We start from the raw sequence: 18,450 nt of genomic DNA on the forward strand, positions 1-18,450 counted from the left end.
TCTGGCTTCTGAAATTACTTCTCTGATGAACATGAGCATTGGCAGGTCAATCCATACCTCTAGCCTCTTTCTATCTTTCAGTAGTGGAATAGAGCTCTGGAGAAGTGCTCTATTAGTGAAATATTAGTGAGGTTGTCTGCCCAGGAATGTCAGAATAGAATCATGATAGCATCTGTAACTTGGTGGCTGAAATGCGACAAGTTATAAGCAGGAAAAAATTATTAATTAACAGGAACCAAAAAGTAGGAATAGATCAGATGAAAATAGGAATCTTGGAGTGGAAAGAAGCAAGGAAGTCCATTTTAGGTATGTTCCTATGGGCCCATGACCATCATAGTTTTTGCTCGAGTTTGATAGCTAACATGGAGTTGAATAAAAATATTGTCTCAGAAGATGGTATTAGAATGGAGAATAGGGCTATAAAGTTGGGTTAGGGCCAAGAGTAGCTCCCATTTTTTAAAAAAATCTCTGAATAAAATTAACTGTTTACCCCAGGAACCTGACCCAGGGCCCATATTTATATTTAGTATAGGAGCTAGTATTATATCTGAGTCTCTGTTGGTCTGAGTTCACAGTTCATGGCCACTGGTAACATTCCAGGATGCACTCATTTCAGGACCAGTCTTCCTTAAGTGACAGGGCAGGATGGACAAGCCTTCCATCAGTTGGGGCAGTCCTTACCATTGCTGCTTCATGGTGAGAGCAATGTCCTGGTCCTGCAAAGGCCCACAGAAGGGCTTATGATGACATTCCTGATGGAAGTGACCAGTGATGGTGGAGAGAGGGATCCATTAGAGATCTAGGCCCATATTATTTGTGTGGGAATGCAAGAATTTTTTTTTTCTTACAGAGCTGGGGCCGTGTACATGTATAAGTTTACTGCTCCAGAGCTGTCTTATTCATCCATATAGAGAGGCAAAGGGCAGAGGAAGAATCACCACTTCCTTAAGTACTGTAGTGGCATTCACATATAGTACCAGGGTTTGAATCTGGACCGTGCTCATGGCAAGGTACATGAACTACTCAGTGAGCTATCTCCTAGACCCTATAGAAATAATCTAACTGACTTGTTTCCTTTTAATTAGTATCTATGCACAGACAAAGGAACTAGCAAATAACACATGCAAATTTTCTAATAAAATTAAAGAGCATGATGGACCTCAATTTTGAGGGAAAATAGCCACATAGAGCAAAGTTTGAAATGGAAATAGGGAAGCAGTGCTGGTTCTACATTCAATCAGTCAATGCAATACACCATATCAACAAAAAGAAAGATTAAAAACCCCAAAATTGTTTCAATTGACATAGAAAAGTCATTTGACAAAATCCAACATTTATTTATGAAAAAAGAGCCTCCAGAAATCAGGAATAGAAGGACAATTTTTCAACATAGCAAAGTCTATATATGACAAATTCATAGATAACAATCTTTTTTGTTTTTTTCAGGGAGTTGAACATTTATTGAAACAAAGTAGGAGTAGTGAAGACCGAAAATACATGCTTTAGAGATGTGTAGGAGAGAGTAAAAGAACAGAAGGTTGAAGGCCCTGAGATTCTCAGGTCATACTCCAGCTAACATAATCTGAAACCTTTCCCCCTTAAATCTAAAACCAGACACAGATGCCCACTATCACCATTATTATTCAACATAGTCCTGGAAACTGTCACCATTGCAATCAAGCAAGAAAGAGATATCAAAGATATACAGATTGAAAAGGAAGAAATCACGATATCATTATTCATTGACGGCATGATGCTATATCTAGAGAACCCCAAGGATACCAGTAAAAAAACTACTGGAAACAATAAATTTAGTAAATTAACAGGATACAAAATGAACACACATAAATCTGTGGCATTTCTATATACAAATGACAAATTAGAGGAAAAGAAATTGAGGGATTTAACCACATTTACAGTCAAACCCCTAGTTAAAATACCTCAGAGTGAATCCTACAAAGGAAGTAGGGCCTTTACAAAAAAACCTACAAGATATTGTTAAAAGGAATAGAGAAGAATACATAGAAATAGAAGAAAAGGGTGCTGGGTGGTAGTGCCCTGGGTTAAGCACACATAGTGCTAAGCACAAGGACCCATCTCAAGGGTCCTGGTTTGAGACCCCAGCTTCCCCCCTGCAGGAGGTCACTTAGCAAGTTGTGATGCAGGTCTGCAGGTGTCCTTCTCCCCCGTCCCCCCCATCTACCCCTTCTTTCTCAATTTCTCTTTGTCCTATCCAACAACAGCAATGGAAAAAATATGGCCAGCAGGAGCAGTGGTTTCATAGTGCAGGGAGGCAAAACAAACAAAAGAGAAAGAAAGAAAGAAAGAAAGAAAGAAAGAAAGAAAGAAAGAAAGAAAGAAAGAAAGAAAGAAAAGAAATGGAAGAACATTCCTTGTTTCTGTATTGGAAGAATAAACCTTATCAAAATGGTCATTCTACCAAAAGGAATCTACAGTTATAATGAAATCCCTATCAAGATCCCAATGACATTTTTCAAGGAAATTGAACAACTTGTCCAAAAAATTGTGTGGGACCACAAAAAAAAAAAATAGCCAAAAGGACTTTTGACAAAAAAGAAAAAAAAAATGAAAGCATCACATGCTTCAATTGGAGTTTATATTGCAAAGCAATAATAATTAAAACAACATGGTACTGGAATAAAACTGGGCACCAAAATCAATGGAACAGATTTGAAATCCCAGAAACAAGCTCACACATATGTAATCACCTAATATATGACAAAGGGGTCAAGACCATTTAATGGGGAAAAGAAGTCCTCTTCAACAAATTGTGTCAGAAAATGTGGACAGCCACATGTAGAAAAACAAAATTAGGCCATCATCTAACATCATGTACTCAAATCAGATCAAAATGGATCAAATATCTAGACATTATACCAAAAACTAAAATATATAGAAGAAAACACCAGGGAAAGATATTAACACTAAACATATATTTGAAGACTCATGTTCATGGGCATATGAAATGAAAACAAGAGTAAATAAATGGAACTATATAAAACAAAATACCTTTTATATTGAAAGCAAACTTTCCAAGGACAACCAGGCAACTCAGTAACTGGGAGAAGATATATATACAGCACACATCCGACAAAAATTGGTATGAAACATCTATAAAGAACTGGTTCAGCTTAATGAAAAGAAAACAAATAATTGCCCAATAAAAAAGAGAGCCAAAGAACTGAACAGGCAGTTTTCCAAAGAACACATACACATGGCCCAGATAAATATGAGGAAATGCTCCACTTCAATTATCATTAGAAAAATGCAAATTAAAACTACACTGAGATACCATCTCAGGCCGGTGAGAATGGCTTATATCAATAAACCAGGAAATGACAGATGTTGGAGAGGTTGTGAAGAAAAAGGAACTCTGCTACACTTCTGGTGGGAATGCAAACTAATGCAGCCCCTTTGGAAGACTGTATGGAGAGTCCTTAAACAAAGATGGAATTCCATTATGATTCAGTGATAACACTCTTTTATTTCTTTATTGGGAGATTAATGTTTTATAGTCAACAGTAAACACAACAGTTTGTACATGCATAACACTTCTCATCCTTCCACACAACAACACAACCCCCACTAGGTCCTCCACCATCCTGTTCCAGGACTTGAACTCCCTCCCACCCCACCCCAGAATCCCTTACTCTGGTGCAATACACCAACTCCAGTCCAAACTCTGCCCATTGTATTCTCTTCTGATCCTGTTCTTCAACTTCTGCCTGTGAATGAGATCATCCCATATTCATCCTTCTGTTTCTGAATTATTTCACTTAACATGATTTCTTCAAGCTCCATCCAAGATGGGCTAAAAACAGTGAAATCACCACTTTTACTCTGAAAATGTCCAATAGTTCTAGTTTATCTCTTCACTTAGCTCCCTTGTTTCTTTATTGATTTTCTACCTGGATGATCTGTCAAGTTAAGAGAGTGAGGTCTTTAAGTCCCCTACTATTACTGTATTGCTATTAATATATTGCTGTAGCCCTTTAAGTAGATGTTAGATGTATTTAGATGGCCTCTCCTTGGATGCTAGATGTTGATAATCATTAAGTCTTCTTGATGGATTGATTCTCTGAGCACTAAGTAATGTCTATCCCTATCATTGAATTTTTTTAAAGATTTTATTTATTTATTATTGAGAAAGATAGGAGGAGAGAGAGAAGGAACCAGACATCACTCTGGTACATGTGCTGCCAGGGATTGAACTCAAGACTTCATGCTTGAGAGTCCAGTGCTTTATCCACTGCACCACCTCCTGGACCACTACCCCTATCATTTAAAATTTTATTTATTTTAAGGTTTATCGTGTCAGATATGAGCATAACTGTTCCAGCCCCCCTGCCTTTTTTGTGGTCCATTGGCTTGTATGATAGTACTCCATACTTTGAGTTTGTGTTTGTCTTGTTGAGTTAGGTGGGATTCCTACAGAAAACATATGGTTGTGTTGTGTTTTCTGATCCATCTTCCTACTCTGTGCCTTTTAATAGGTGAATTCAGACCATTGATATTATAGATTGAAGATATTTTAATGTCATTCTTTTAGATTTTTAGAGTGTTCTGATATTTGGCCTATTTATGGTGGTCTGACTGTTTATAAGAGAACTTTCAGAACTTCTTTCAGGGAAGGCTTGGTGATAGTTGATTCTTTCAACTGTTGCTTGTCTGAGAAGGTTTTTATGCCTCCATCTAGTCTGAATGACAGTCTAGCAGGATGCAGTAGTCTTGGTTGAAAGCCTTTCTCATTGAGCACTCAATAGATAGCTTGCCATTCTCTTCTGACCTGTAGTGTTTATGTGGAGAAGTCTGCTACTAATCTTATGCGTTTTCCTCTGTAGGTGGCATTTTGTTTTCTCTTGCAGCCTTCAGGATCCTTTCTTTATCCATATTCCTTTCCATTCTAAATATGATGTGTCTTGGTTTCTTTAAGTCTGGGTTAATTCTGTTTGGGACCCTCTGGGCTTCTTGAACCTTTATGTCTTTGATGTTGTCTAGAGTAGAGAAGTTCTCAGCTATTATGTCTGGAAGAATGTTTTCTTTCCCTCCCTCTCTTTCTTCCTTTGGTACATCTATAATGCGTATATTATTTCTTCTGAAGCCATCCTACATGTCTCTGTTGTTGCTTTCAGTATCTCTTAATCTCTTTTTCAGATCTTACTTCTTTCTCTAATTCTTCCTTGATTTTGCTAATTCAGTTTCCTGCCTCATTTATCCTATTCTTTCTCACCTCTGTTATTTTCTGTAGCTCAACTATTTTGTTACCCTGTTCTGATACTGTATTAGCTTGTTCAGCTTGTTGTGCTCTTAGCTCAGCTACTTCCAGCTTTCAGCTCTCTAATGACCTTGAGATAGTTAGTGCTCTTTCAGAGTCTCATTCGTTGTTTCTGCACGTCTGATGACAATTCTTTCAAACTCTTTCCTCACTCCTGTGACTAATTCCTCAATTAGCATTTGGATGTTGATCTCATTCTTCTGTGCTTCTACCTTTGGGGGGCTTTTAGGTGGATTCTTTTTTAAAATTTATTTTTATGTTTTTTAAAGATTTTATTTATTTATGAGAAAGATAGGAGGAGAGAGAAAGGATCAGACATCACTCTGGCACATGTGCTGCCTGGGATTGAACTCAGGACCTCATGCTTGAGAGTCCAGAGCTTTACCACTGTGCCACCTCCTGGACCACTTAGGTGGACTCTTGTCCTGCTTCATTTCTCCAATGTTCTCCTTGGTTTAACCATTATTATGTTGTGCTATGAGGTCCTTCTCTCAGTATTTTTCAGTCTACTGATCACTCTTGCCTCTCAGTGATAACACTCTTAAACTTTGATCCAAAGGGCACTAAACACTAATACACCCCTGTATTCATAGCTATATTCTTCACAACAGCCATCAACGGATGACTGGATAAAGAAGTTATGGGATGTATATTCCATGGAGTACTACTCTGCAAACAAAAAAGATGGTACTGTGTCCTTTGAGACAAAATAGATGGAATTGAAGGTGATTATACTTAGTGAAATGAATAAAGAGATGAAAAACTATTACCCAATGGTTTTACTCATATGTGGAATCTAGAGAATTGATACACATAAACTTTCAAAAACCAAAACAAACAAACAAGCAGACAAAAAAACCCAAACCAAACAAAAGCAAGCAAACTGTTCCTAAGATTTGTGAAAGCTGTGGTGGTCACCTTGGGAAGTGGGAGGGTGGGAACATAGAGTTTTGGTTGTGGATGTGGTATGGAACTATACTTTATAATCTTACAGTCTTGTAGCCCACTATGTCACAAATGGAAAAAAAAAAAGAAAGAAATTGGGTTTAGAAGAAGAATGATGTATAGGTTAAAATGAGTTTGAAAAGTCCTTTTATTATTTCCCTCAGATACATTTTCACATAATTACAAATATAATGTGAGCCAGTTTTTAGTTGGATTAAAAGCATATTTTCCCATTGTTAGGAATTTGGCCATCCTAGTTTGCTAGATCTTTGCGCTCTGAGAGGAGTGGTTGGTCCAGTTGAAGGATTAATCTCTGTGAGTAGGATTACAGTGTTTTGGAGATGGATAAGAATTCAAACAAGGCAAGAATTTTACTTGTCGTCTTCAAAAGTGAGGCAGTGAGGCAAATCCTAGTCAATATTTCCAAGGGGAATTAGAAAGATCAAGAGCTGAAAAGGACATATGGAACATAGTGATTGGACAGAAGAACCTACATTTGGTGACTAAATGAAGGACTTTTGAAATGGGGTCAGTTCCTGCCTGTCAGGACTGCTGAGTACAAATGTTCTAAACTTCAGAAAAGAATTGCAGATTTCTTCACGGTGTTGATGTTAAGACATACTTCTCTGACACAATGTCAACAATTACAGTGACAGTCTGAGAAAAGCAACCAGCACTTCTTACTTTGGACACTTATAGCTGTTTTAAAGCCAACAGAAGTTGATACTGTTCTAACTCTTCTTTCCAAACTCAGGTTACAGGCTCCCTGTACAGACTATTTGTATTTGAATTACTCTTAACAAAGAAACACTTCTCTCTCTCTTTCTTTTTTAACTTTCTCTTTCATGCTTGCTCTCTCATCTTTCCTTCAGTTGGCATGATATTCAGGTTCTCCTCTTTCTTTCTCCCTCCCTCTCTTTCTTTCTTTCTTTCTTTCTTTCTTTCTTTCTCTCTCTCTCTTTCTTTCTTTCTTTCTTTTAGATCAGTAAGGTGGGTTGTCTGCCTGGCTACAGCAATTTAGATATCTTGTGCCTTGTGGTTAGTTGTAACAGTGTCCCCACATACAGGGCAAGAAAACCTTGCCCAGTCTATGGTCATACCATCCTGAACACGCCTGATCTCATCTGTTCTCAGAAGCTAAGCAGGGTCGGGCCTGGTTAGTACTTGGATGGGAAAACCTTACGCAATAATTACTAGGCATATTTAATTTAATTTAATTTAATTTAATTTAATTCATGATGTGGGAGGGGAGTTTGGGGCAAGTAGTACTCCTCTCCCTTGCACCCTACAAGAAGTCAGGAGAAGGGACCAGAGACAGGGGCCAGAATCCTATCCAGGCTCCACCATTCCCTCCCTCCCTGACTACAAAGGCCATAAATGCAGACGGAGCTGCTGAAGACAAAGGCTGAAGCTCATCCCCTGAGGGCCCTGCCCTTCCTCTGAAGGGACTATAAAGCTTGGAACACCAGGGGCCCCAGTCCCTCATCACTCTCTTGGGGGGGGGGGTCTACATCCTTGCATGGCTTGTACTTGCTTCTCCCTTTCTGTCTTACTTTCTCCCAATAAATGCTCATGTTCCTGAAACACGACTGGCTCACTTGTGATTCTTCCATGTAGAAGTCAGTCTAGAACCCCACAGGAAGGAACTGGGGCCAGGTCTTAGTCGCACTTTCTCCCTGCTATGAGAGGGTGGTGGTGGTGAGAAGTTTCGTCTTGAGGGGATCCAGTGGTAGAGCATCTGGTTAAGGGCATGTGGGGCAAAACACAAGGACCAGCAGGGGAGTCGCTTCACAGGCGGTGAGGCAGGTCTGCAGGGGTCTGTCTTTCTCCCTCTCTGTCCTCTGGTCTCTCTTTCTCCTCTCTCCATTTCTCTCTGTCCTACCCAACAATGAACGACATCAACAACAACAATAATAACCACAACAAGGCTACAACAACAAGGGCAACAAAAGGGGGGGGGGGAAAGGCCTCCAGGAGCAGTGGCTTCATGGTGCAGGCACTAAGCCCCAGCAATAACCCTGGAGGCAAAAAAAAAAAGTTTTTTCTTGCTTTTGTATTGAATCTATAGTTCCAATGCTTTTAAAGAGTCATGAACTAATGGCTGTGTTTTAGCCTTTTTCTTTTTAATCTTTTTTTTTTTTTTTGCATTATCTTTATTTACTGGATAGTGACAGTCAGAAGATGAGAAGGAAGGGGGTGATAGAGAGGGAGAGGGACAGAGAGACACCTGTGGCACTGCTTCACCACTTGCAAAGCTTTCCCCCTGCAGGTGGGGACCAGGGGCTCGAACCTGGGTCCTTGAGCACTATAACATGTGCGCTCAACCAGGTGCACCACCACCCGGCCTCCATTTTTTAATCTTTTAAAAAATATTTATTTATTTCCTTTTGTTGCCTTTGTTGTTTTATTGTTGTAGTTATTATTGTTGTTATTTATATCATTACTGTTGGATAGGACAGAAATGGAGAGAGGAGGGGAAGACAGAGAGGGGGAGAGAAGATAGACACCTGCAGACCTGCTTCACCGCTTGTGAAGCGACCCCCTGCAGGTGGGGAGCCAGATGCTCAAACTGGGATTCTTACATTCTTACATTCCTTGTGCTTTGTGCCACCTGCTCTTAACCCAATATACTACTGCCCGACTCCCTTTTCCTCTTTTTAATCTCTAAAAAAATTTTAATTGATTTTTTTTATTATTGGGTAGAGACAGAGAGAAATTGAGAGGAGGGGGGAGATAAAAAGGGAGAGAGACAGAGAAACACCTGCAGCTCTACTTCACCATTTGTGAAGCTTTCCCCCTGCAGGTGGGGACCAGGGGCTTGAACCTGGATCCTTCTGCACTGTTAACGTGTGCGCTTAACCAGATGTGCCCCTGCCTGGCCCCTGTGTTTTAGTTCTTGCCTGTGTAATAGAGAAGTAAGATTGATGGTTTTCTCAGAGCCCTATAATACCTGCTAAGCAGAAAGAACAAGGTAAAGGGCTTTCTTCCCCTTTTCACTAGCCTTCTCATCATTTCTCAAGACGAGCCCCAGGGCAGTTGCCTGATGACTCTGCAGCTTCTAGGCACTGGGCACTACTTCCAACTGAGTCTACCCCTCCATAGAAATACTGTATTAGTGCTGGGAGAGCCTGAGGGTGCTTCTTCCCGGCAAGTGCTCTCTGGGTTGGAGAGAACTCAACTGGAGCCAACCTAGGCTTCTGTGTGGGAGAGGGATCAGGAACTCGTGCTGGGCTAGCATCACAGGAGAGAGACTCTGGGACTCTCGGAGCCGGAAGGCAATCTCAGGTGTGTTGAAACAGAAGAGCAGCTGTATATATACTCACCAAGTAGGGTGGAAACAGGATGTGACCTAGAGAGGGTGGAGCAAAAAAAGACTGGTGGAAATCAGGGTGACTACGAGAGGGGGTAGAGCAAAAAGACATCGTGAACCAGTGGGGATTAAACCAATGCCCTGCAGGCAGGGCAGTTCCTAGGTAACTGGTTATGTAAATAGACAGCAGGGATAAGCAGGGGGAAGCTGGCGTACTGCCCAACATATTAGGATACACACTATATTTTGTTTCTCTGAATTCAGATGTCAGAGGTCATATCTGCACACATCTGTGATCTCTCTGATGCTTCCACCACAGGAAAAAGTCACTCAGCTACTTTGTGGATTTCTCACAGGGAATGGCCCTCTGTCTAACTCCACATTGCATGTGGCTGTTGGAGGAAGGACAGAGATGTAGAAACCTCCTGTGTTGTCACCTTGTTCTGAATGTAGACTTTTAAATTTTAATGTTTATCTCTGTCCTTATACTTAGAAAATTTTCTTCTTTGTTTCTCTGATTTTCTCTGGTGTGATGTTTTAACTTTGTGACTCAACCAAAAGTCATTTCAAAGTGTAGTCTGGGGTTAGTAGTCAATTTGTTATTATTATTATTTAGCAGTCAATTTTTCTGTTCCACATCTATAACTGGTTTTCTAGAATAATTACCAAATCATCATGTCCATCCCTAGTTATTTCAACGCTGTCTGTGGACTATCCTATATTAGCATACACATTATATTTTGCTTTTATTTTGTTTTGCCATAACACTGATCAGCTCTGGCTTATGGTGGTGTTAGGGATTGAACCTGGGACTTGGGAACCTCAGGCAATAGAGTCTTTTTTCATAACCATTATGTGATCTACCCCCTACATTTTATTTTGGCTCATTGAATTCTGATCATTTTTATGTTAGCAGTACTACTCTAATTATAATGTCAATAATATAAGGCTCATCTCTTCTTACTGCTTTTTAAAAAGATTTTATTTTAATGTTCTTTCCTATTTATATATTAATGAATTTGATATTATCTGTTAATTTGATAACTATTCACATGCATCTTTGCAATGTTTAGCGTCTTCTATGTGGCAATACACAATGAGTATTTTATATAAATTCACTTAGTTAAATACATGCATATACATTTCTCACTAGGATATTTACTTAGTTCTTTTGTTGTCTATTATTATTTCTTAATGGAATTTACTAATTTACTTATATGAGTGAATAGTTTTAAAGCCATACACTTTGCACTCATTAGAACGCCTCCTGAAAATTTTACCTTTTTTGTGTGTGTGTGTAAATAGTGGTGTCTTGGTACTGTAGCCTTTGACTTTTGTTTTCAGATTTTGCTTTGCTGTTTGTTTAGACCAAAGCACTTCTCAGCTGTGGTTTATGCTGAGGCTGGAGATTGAACCTGGGACTTCAAAGTGTTTTCAGATTTTTGTGCCTATTTTTATATAATCATCTGTTAATTCCAAAAACTTTAAAATCAATACTGAAGGGTTTATAGTTTAGTATATATTTATACATAAGTATCCATTATTTGTTATAATTAAATTCAGTAGAACAAGTCTCGTTTTATTTTTGTACGGGAATGCATTTACCATGTTATATGTGATGATTCTTTTTCTGAAATAAAGGTTTAATCATGCATGTTAAATTAAGGAAGGTTGGATCATTTAGATATTGAAATGTGCTGCGGTAGCTTCGCGGGCAGGAGACCAGGAACTCGTGGTGGCATGGTAATACAATTCTTTATTCATGCGGAAGCCCTAGAGTCCGGTGCCAACACAGTGGGTTAAGCCATATGGCGCCAAAATGCAATGGCTGCCTCCTGCTCTGCATGCCAGACCTTCTCCCGGTCGGGATGCAGAAGAGAAAAGAGATAGGGAAACCAGGAACAGAAGTGGGCTTTATAAGGTAAAACTGGAAGTGGCAAGTCAGAAGGAGATGGCTGGAAAAGGGGGTGGAGAAAGAAAGAGTGGGAAGGTAGAAAGCTTCAGTAGCAACGGTTGCTAGGGTTCTAACTGGCGGATTTAATGTACCCTGCAGGCAGGGTGGGTCTGGAGGTAGAAAGAAAATAGATCAAAGGAATGGGTGGGGAATCTTTCAGACAAAACAATGATTATGTAAATAGGCCATAGTATCAGCAATGGGGGGGGGGATGGAGCAGGGTACTGGCTTAATGTCCAACAGAAATGGTTCACTTAAGGCAGCATAGCTAAGATTTATAGACTTCTACCTCAGTGAATAAAAGTATTCCAAGAGGTGGTAGAGTAAGGACAGCATGTGATTTGCTGCAAGCCATTATCCCAAACCAGCTACAGGTGGGACAAGATGTGTGGTGATCATTGCTGCTCTGGTGCTGCAGTTAAACTTATACCTTTGTTTGGTAGCAGAAAGGTCTGACAAACCATGTCTCAGGGCTTTGTGGTGTCCTTTCATTGAACAGTTGCTTCAGGAGTAACCAGTTGCTGTATTAATAAATATGTGTCAAGGTCTCATCCCTTCTAGTTAGGGCCTCAAGAGTTCTATGAACCTTGCCAGGTGTCTGACTTAGACCATTTTAATGTGTTTGCATCCCAAAGTCTGACTGCTGATTCTATTATTTTCCTATGAATTATTTGCTGTGTCATTATGATATAAAAATTACTTACTTTGCCTTTCACAATAGAAACTTTAAAAAAAAACTTTTTTAGAACTATCATATTTCAGTCTAACCAGAAATTTCCAGATATAATACAAGGAATTCTAAATCCTTAATCCTTATTACCTAAATGCTAAGATTTTATACATTTGCAATATTGTCTCTGTTCTTTGAATCTATGTGTAAGTTCTTATACACACACACACTCTTCTTTGAAATACTTGAGATTAAGTTACAGATGTGTTGCTTTTGCCCTCATATACTTCCATGTGTACTTTCTATGTGGTATTAACATCAACAGATGCTATTTAATTGTTACTAGTTGTCCTGCTGTTGTTCTCAACAGCAAATGAAAACTGTTTTTCAAGTTCAGTCACAAGCTGAATTTAATTGGCATGTCTTCTTTAGTCTGTTTATCAGTCTTAGTCTTTCATGAACTTGAATTTCTGATAACTATAGGTGACTTATTTTGTAGATATTTTCTCTTAATCTAAATCTTCAACCCATTCCAGAGGCATGATTCTTAACTTGCAACTGTGTCCCTATTATCTCAATTTTATGAACACCCTATTTATAGGAGAACTCAAATGTACTAGGGCATAAGCATAGGGAAAGTTGATAACATTTGATGTTACCTTTAAAGTGCTTAGACTGGATAGTTGATAAACATTCTACTTTAACTAGAATATCCACCCTATACCACAAATTATCCCGTATTAGAGAATGGGCCCACTGTCCCGGAAAGCCCAGGCCATTATTTCCATGAGATCCGAGCGGGTTGACCCCCAACTCTCCCTTCAGGTCTAGAGAAGGGCTGGTTCCTCAGGTCACTGGAATTTATGCCGGCTGGACCCTAGGACATGGACACCTTTCTACACATGCCACCTCCCCCCTTTCCTTCTTTAACTGAAAGCCTGGATTACTGTGTTAACTTTAAAACTCCAGCAAACATTGCTCGACTTTCCCCCTCTCTCTTACTGCTCTTAAGTGTCTGCAATTTACCTCCGGAAAAATATACATTGTAAAGCTTATGATCACACAGTCTGGAAAAATATACATTGTAAAGCTTATGATCACACAGTCTGTTGGTAAAAATGTAACTATGGATTATCTTGCTCTGTGCTTGGGTTAATGGATACCCCAAACCTCCCCCCCCCCAAGTTATGGCCTATATATATCTACTTTTCCTTTCAATAAACGAATTGCCCTCTGAGGCTTTTGCCAGGGCTGACTGAGTGCTTGTCTCTCTGTGCATGTTGCCCTCAGCACACTGAGCTGCCCCCTACCCACGGGGCCGCTTTTGACCTCCGTCTTCCAATGGCCGGGGAGACTGGTGGACCTAAGAGCAAGCCTGCAATCCTGTACTTTTCTTTTTAATTTAATTTTTAAATTATCTTTATTTGTTGGATAGCGGCAGCCAGAAATTGAGAAAGAAGGGGGAGGTAAAAAGGAAGAAAGTCAGAGAGACACTTACAGCCCTGCTTTACCACTTGTAAATCTTTCCCCATGTAGACAGGGGTCAAGGGCTTGAACCTGGGTCCTTGCACACTGTAATGTGTGAGCTCATCCAGGTGTGCCATCACCTGGCCTCTACCTCCCATTTTCCAAATGAAGGAACAGAAGCTGAGATATTGTAACTTGACAAAAACCCATGCAGTTGAAGCTAGAACATTTTGCTGCCCGAATCCTCTACTTTGTCACATTCCAAATGAAAAGATGTTAAATCTGTTTTGATTCTTACTAAACTTTTGTCCCTGACTCCTGTAGATTCTTTGAGCAGATAATCCAGATCATCTGCTAGAATACTTAGCCTGTCGTGTAAGTTGTCTATTTACGGCCTCTTGCTTCCACTGAACTGAATGTGAATAACTCCCAAAGAAGAGGATTCTGTGTAGACTCACATTTAATTCAAACTTAGAATATAAACAGCTCTTGAATGAAGGCATTTAAGTATATGAATTCTAAGAAGAACAAAAACATGCTTTAACATAACTAAGTTTTCCATGTCCAAAGGTTCTGTGAATGTGAAATCAACTGAATTCAAATTCAAAATTCAAATTCAAATCCTACAGGACTGTAGACAGAATAACTTCTCAAACTAGTTCCTCAGAGTTTTAACTTCTTTAAAAAAATTATCTTTATTGATTTGATAGAGATAGCCAGAAATTGAGAGGAAAAGGGAGATTGAGAGGGAAAGAGACAGAGAGTTACCTGCAGCACTGCTTCACCACTTGTGAAGCTTTCCCCATACAGGTGGGGGATGGGGACTTGAACCCAGGTCCTTGCACACTGTAACATGTATGCACAACAAGATGTACCAACACTTGGCCCTGGAATTTTGAATTTTTTATTAGTGACATAATATTAGTTTACAAAATGGCATATTTTCGGGGATATAGTTCTACACTTGTATACATGTATAAGTTACTGTATCCACCAATTTCTTTTTCTTTTAATATTTTTATTGGGCTGGGGATTAATGATTTACAGTGCAGTTGTTGACACAGGGATACAATTTCTCATCTCCCCATGCATCATGCCTTTCTTTCCCCAGAGTGCTTTGCTTTGGTGCAATACACCACACCCAGTCCAGGTTTTGCTTTGGAATTTTCCTCTGTCCTTATTTCTTCAATTTCACCTGTAAGTGAGATCCCTTTGGTAGCTGTCCTTCCCTTTTTGACTTAATTCACTTAACATGATGTCTTCAAGTTCTGTTTGAGATGAAGAAAATGAGCTGAATTCCTAACTTTTAATAGCTGAGTCGTATTCCATTGTCTATCTATACTACAATTTTGTTAGCCACTTACTTGTCATTGGACCTCTGAGCTGTTTCCAAGTTTTGGTTATCACAAATTGCCAATTACCATCAATTTTTAAGTTAAAAACTTCTCCATTTTCTTGGAGAAACTGGACAAGTGGCTGTTCACTTGAAGCTGTTCCTCATTCTGATTTTATCTGTCTGTTTACTATCTATACATCTGTTAAGTCAGAGTTAGATCTATATATTTGACTGGATGCAGGTTTGACTTCTTTGAAAGGAATATTATTTATGAGATATAGATAAGCACAGCATATATACTGTGTTATTTCAGGAGGGACATAATGTCTGGTTTTCTCATTTGACATGATGGGAATACATGATCAGTAGTCCAGAAGTGATACTTAAAACCTCTACTTTAATGTCTTTAAAAATTTATTTGCTTATTACAGCATAGAGCCAGAGAGGGACTGAGAGGGAAGGGGGAGATAGGGAGAGAGATCGGGAGACACTGCAGCCCTGCTTCCACCATTTATGAAGCTTCCCCCCTGCAGGTGGGGACCAGGGGCTTGAACCTGGATCCTTGAGCACTATAAGGTGAACCTTTAACCAAGTGTGCCATCACATGGCCCTTTAATGACCTTTTAAAATAGTATTTTCTTTATTCAATAGTGACAGAGAAAAATCAGGAGGGGAGGGGGGATGGAGAGAGAGAGGCAGAGAGACACCTGCAGCCCTGCTTCACAACTTACTAAACTTCTTACTAGGAGGTGGGGATTGAGGGTTTGGAGACTAGTCCTTGCACATTATCACCTGTGTGTTCAACCAGATGAGCCACGGTCCGGCCCCTCTAATGACTTCTATCAACTAATCATACTCGTTGGTAACCTTGGACTCCACTCACTTTTAACCACCGTCAGCATTTCTGTTGCTGTGATTTCTAACTTGGGGTATTGCATGAGTTTCATTGCCTGTTTCTGCTCTTACTTGTCAGTGGTGTCTTGGCAAAAACAAAGCAGCCAGTGTGAGTCACTGGAATACTGATTTTCTTTGCATCACTCTTCTGGCTAGAACTCTACAATTGCTACCTAACTTCTATAGAAAAGCTGCTAACATTTTAACTGTTTTGAAGTCCTTAGGATCTGACTTTATTTCTCACTCTCTGCTATGTGTATCTACGTCTGCATTGGGTTCTTGCCTTATAACTCCATCTGAAATATTCCTTTGCAGAGTCTCTGGGCTCACACCCTTCATTCCTTTCTGTCTTGTGTATCACCTCAGTGAGGTTTTTCCTCATCACTCTACATAAAATCATCACATTATCTCAGCATTCATATCTTCTCCCCCTGATTTCTTTGTCTACACAACACATAGCACTATTTTGATGCAGTTTTATCTACTTGCTCATTTAACTAGTCTCTGCTTCCTCACCTAGAATTTAATTCAGGCAAAATTTTCCTTTTGTCACGGCATTGCCTGGGTGATTGGCGATAAAATGTTTTAGTGTGGCCAATTCCTGACTGGGATGAAATTGGATATGTAATTAATGTGCTGTGCTTAAGGAATGAATTATGGGGTAGGGGGCGGGCAGTGACACACCTGTTAAGTGCACATATTATAATGCTCAAGAACCCAGGTTCAAGCCCCCAATACCCCCCTGCAAGTGAAGCAGGTCTGCAGGTGTCTATTTTTCTCTCTTCCTCTCTATTTCACCCTTCTCTCTCAATTTCTCTCTGCCCTAATCAATAAAATGGAAAGAAAAAAATGAATCATGGTATTTTTAATTTAATTTATTTTAAAAAACTTTTTAATTATCTTTATTTATTGGATAAAGGCAGCCAGAAATCAAGAGGGTGACAGAAGGAGAGAGACTAAGAGACACCTACAGCACCACTTTACCACTGGCAAAAATGTCCCCCTGCAGGTGGAGACCAGGGGCTCAAACCCGGGCTCCTGTGCATTGTAATACGTGCACTCAGCCAGGGCGCCATCACCCGGCTGCCTCCTGTTATTTTTTATATCAACATTTCTTATTTTATTTTATTTTCTTTATTGGGGGATTAATGGTTTACAGTTGACAGTAAATACACTAGTTTGCACATGCATAACATTTCCCAGTTTTCCACATAACAATACAACCCCCACTAGGTCCTCCTCTGCCATCATGTTCCAGGACCTGAACCCTCTTCCCACACCAGAGTCTTTTACTTTGGTGCAATACACCAAGAATCATGGTATTTTTTAATGTGGTTCCAGAGACAAAGCCAGGGTCTCATGTGTGTACTCCATGACTGTGTTATTGCTCCGGCCCAATTTCTCATTCTATTTTTTTTTTCCTAAAAAGTGAGAGATGTGAGAAAGCAGTAGGTTCTACTCCACTGTACATGGGGCTCTAACTTGGGTCCTTGTTGCTCTCAGACAGGGCTGGAGACAGAGCCCGGGTCTTCTGCGTGAAAGGCAGAGATTTATATCTGGGTCATGTCCATGGCTCCATCTACAGTATTTTTTTTTCCTTCTGGTGATTTTTTTTTTATAATATTTATTTTATTTATTTATTTATTCCTTTTTGTTGCCCTTGTTGTTTTATTGTTGTAGTTATTATTGTTGTTGTCGTTGTTGGATAGGACAGAGAGAAATGGAGAGAGGAGGGGAAGACAGAGAGGAGGAGAGAAAGATAGACACCTGCAGACCTGCTTCACCGCCTGGGAAGCGACTCCCCTGCAGGTGGGGAGCCGGGGTTGGAACCAGGATCCTTATGCCGGTCCTTGTGCTTTGCGCCACCTGCGCTTAACCCGCTGCGCTACAGCCCGACTCCCTGGTGATTTTTTTTTTAATTTATTTATAAAATGGAAACACTGACAAGACCATAGGATAAGAGAGTAAGAGAGGTACAATTCCCACCACCAGAGCTCTGTATCCCACCCCCTCCCCTGATAGCTTCCCTATTCTTTATCCCTCTGGGAGTATGGGCCCAAGATCATTGTGGGATGCAGAGGGTGGGAGGTCTGGCTTCTGTAATTGCTTCCCCGCTGAACATGAGCATTGACAGGTCGGTCCATACTCCCAGCCTGCCTCTCTCTTTCCCTAGCAGGGCAGGGCTCTGGAGATGCGGGGCTCCAGGACACATTGGTGGGATCTACAGTATTTTTAAGGAAAATTTCCGTCTTTGCTTGAATTTGCTTTATGCATTCACTTTCTATGTGGCCTCTTTCATGAAATAACCAAATCCTGGCAACTCATTGATCTTTAAAGCAGAAGCTTTAAAGGACAAAAATAAAGCTTCTGACCAGGGCTGGCAAAATAGCTTACCCGGCTAGTGACTCTGCCATGTGCACAACCCAGGCTCAAACCGAGGAAGCTTTGGTGCTGCTACTTATTTCACTTTCTCTCTGTCTCTATGCCTCCCTGTCTCTAAGAAACAAACAAACAAACAGACAGACAAACAGAACACTAGCTTTTGACCTGTTGGAGCTACCAGTTGAGCTGTCTTCCT

Source organism: Erinaceus europaeus, chromosome 1 (assembly GCF_950295315.1).
Source record: "Erinaceus europaeus chromosome 1, mEriEur2.1, whole genome shotgun sequence".
NCBI lineage: Eukaryota > Metazoa > Chordata > Mammalia > Eulipotyphla > Erinaceidae > Erinaceus > Erinaceus europaeus.